A 3,153-nucleotide genomic window follows, 5' to 3' on the forward strand; every position below is an offset into this window, starting at 1 on the left:
TAGCCTTCAAATCTTCAAAAATGTCCATCCTCAGGTCTTCATGCTTGCACTATCCAAATAGCACTTTGTTGCTAAATTTTTTATTTGAACCTACAAACACACAAAAATAGCTTAAAGTACTAAAATAACTAGAATTAAACTAAGTAAATGCCAAGAAACAAGCTAACTAAGTTGCATAAATATGCTCCTATCAACAAGCACTAGGCAACCTGCTCACTCCGCCACCAACAACCACGTCTCTGAAAGCTTCGTGAAAGTCTTGGAATCATGCTCTGCCTTCTTAAATTTAAAAGATTTCCTTGCATCGTAGCAAAGAAATCCATCAGTGGGGGCACACACATTATGCATAAAAAATAGACACATTATATGGTATTATATGTGTGTGTGTATGTCTGTGTGTGTATATATATATATATATATATATATAAGACACGACAACCAAGTTCCATATATATATATATATATACAATGTGTACACAGTGATGGTGACGGGACGATCAACTTCCACATATATATATATATATATATATATATATTGAAAGGACGCAAATGGTGATGGTGATAGGACAAATATATATATACATATATGCATGGCTCAAAAGATGGAAATGGTATACATGGCGTCCTCAAACTTGAAACAGACAGGACAGTTACTTTCCACATATATATATATATATGTATGTATGGCTCAAAAGATGGAAATCGTGCTGAGCTTAAAACAGATAGGCTCACAAAGACCTCAAAAGGCAATGGAGGCAAAGGAAGCCTTACTTCTGGCGAAGAAAATCCACGACAAACAAGACGGGTTAGATAAAAAGATGTCGGATTTGCTCAAAGTGTAGCAAGAGGCAAGTTTGACAGCGCAACATGAAACGACTCTAGGGGAGCTTCCAGCGAGTAACACACATAATGAGTGTACAAGCAACGGTGCAATCCCATATATATATAAAGGTCCCCGGAGAAGCAAATGAAATGCGGTGACTATTCAAATGCAAGTCCATGACTAACAGTGACTGTGCAAACGACCACCCGTGTCTGGAAAAGAAAAACCAAAATGAGAGGTGATGGGATGTTGCACTGGGAAAATACGATTATGTACAAACACAAAAAGAAAGTGCCAGCTAATGTTAAGTAAAAAAAAATAAAAAATAGGTGGTGGAGACAGAATGATTGAAAGGAAGAAAGTAGGAGGACGACGAATTTCCGTCTAAAAAAAAAAAGAGGGTGAAAGAATAGTGCATTAGTCACCATCTAAAAGGAAATGGGTGCATCAGGCACCATCTAAAAAAAAAAAAAAAAAAGGAAAAGGGTGGTGGAGACAGAATGATTGAAAGGAAGAAAGTAGGAGGACGACGAATTTCCATCTAAAAAAAAAGAGGGTGAAAGAATAGTGCATTAGTCACCATCTAAAAGGAAATGGGTGAATCAGGCACCATCTAAAAAAAAAAAAAAAGGAAAGGGGTGGTGGAGACAGAATGATTGAAAGGAAGGAAGTAGGAGGACGACGAATTTCCGTCTAAAAAAAAAAGGGTGAAAGAATAGTGCATTAGTCACCATCTAAAAGGAAATGGGTGTATCAGGCACCATCTAAAAAAAAAGAAAAAAATGAAGTAACGTATTTTAGTCAGATATACGTTTTATTTGTATTTAGTACAACATATTGAATAAAATAAAGCATGTCCATTGATATCTCTGAAAAAATTACAAGTGCGTAAAAAAAAAAAGAGCAAAAGAAAAAAAAAAATTGGAGTCTTCATAAATGTCACTTATGTAAAGCCTCAGTACTTGAAACCTTAGTACTCGGCGGAACCCTAAAAGAGGGAGGCACTGGAGATGGATTATTCAGAGCCTCAATACTTGGTCGAACTCCAGATGACGAAGGCAAAAAGTACCTTTGGAATACATCCACAAACTTCCGATGGTCACTTTGAATCCGACCTTCGGAGTCCAGCAGCTGATCAAGCTTCCTCTTCATGCCCAAAGAATAACTATTTGCAAGCACATGCAACTCTCTATTCTCGCGCCTGAGCTGTCTGATCTCTTGACTAAGAGTTGCCATCTCGGCTGTCAATGAGTCAACCTGGCGAGCCCGAGCAAGTAAGCGTTGGCCTATATTGGAAATAGAGTTCGCACACTGGACACTGAGAGCTTGGGAATCTTGAACAGCTAGCTCATCAGACCGTCGTGAAAGTATCCTATTATCTCTAGGAGTGATGAGGTTCCTAGCTACAACTATAGCCGTTGTTACATCCCTCATCATAGAGTCTTCAACTGTAAGAGGGCCATTAGAAGAAAAAAGGACGGGCGCCATACATTACCCTGACGCGGTGCACCTATGTCACTGCTGAGACTCAAATCTAAGCAAATGTTAGACGAGTTAGCCATTTTCAAAAAAATGTTGGATAGAGTAAAATCTCAGAAATACAACAAAGATAATTTTTAAGGGTGGGCAATCTTCAAAGTGTGCATGTTGAAAACGATTGACACCTCTTTAAAAGGAAAGGCAACATAACCACTTGTTCAAAAAAAATCGAAGAGACACCGCTCTTTAAATTTCAAAACCTGGATTTTTCTGCGTAAAGTCCGTCAACACTTTTCAGACGCAGTCTCAGCTTTCGGCAATCACGTGCAACTTTGTCAGAAATCACTGACAAAGTTGAAAACGTGTGAAGTTCATTATTCCAATTACCACTCTTTTGGCCGACAAGCGTGGGTGGCAATGCCACATCCACACTGCCACTTGCTATCGAGAACTTCCTATATAGTTCGACCTTCATCCTCCATGGCAAGTGATCGGATCATATTTATATATATTTTTACTTCGAATTCACTCGTCTTTTCTTAGTTAGTTCCTTATATTTTTGAGCTATTTACGTATTTTTGTGTTTATAGGATTTGTTATGCAAAGAAAATAAAAATAGAACAAGTGAAATTTTATGTAATAAATTCGTCAAAACTGTCTGTGTAAATCAGCTTTTAAATAAAATTAAAAAAAGAAAAATAATCATGATTTATGTTTTGTTAAAAGAATGAGGGAGAGTCGGTCAAAGAGGAAGTGGAGTGCACACTGATAAAAGGAAGAATAATAAAGGAAAGCAGAAGGAGTGCGGGACTGAGTGGAAATAATAAAAGAGGCAGTGCGCAGGGGACAGA

General features: G+C 37.7%; 1 long non-coding RNA gene across 2 annotated transcripts; it reads right to left on the reverse strand.

Annotated features, from left to right (window-relative positions):
• Nucleotides 1-206: 206 nt before the first annotated feature.
• On the reverse strand, nt 207-1,215 carry LOC126603993 (uncharacterized). 2 transcript variants are annotated; one of them, XR_007616445.1, is made up of 2 exons: nt 772-1,215; nt 207-298 (listed from the first exon to the last, which is right to left on the reverse strand). It is a non-coding gene; the product is annotated as an uncharacterized LOC126603993 (long non-coding RNA). The 2 variants fall into 2 exon arrangements; XR_007616446.1 differs by having other exon boundaries at nt 733-1,215.
• Between the last annotated feature and the right edge of the window lie 1,938 nt (nt 1,216-3,153).

Source organism: Malus sylvestris, chromosome 15 (assembly GCF_916048215.2).
Source record: "Malus sylvestris chromosome 15, drMalSylv7.2, whole genome shotgun sequence".
Lineage (NCBI taxonomy): Eukaryota > Viridiplantae > Streptophyta > Magnoliopsida > Rosales > Rosaceae > Malus > Malus sylvestris.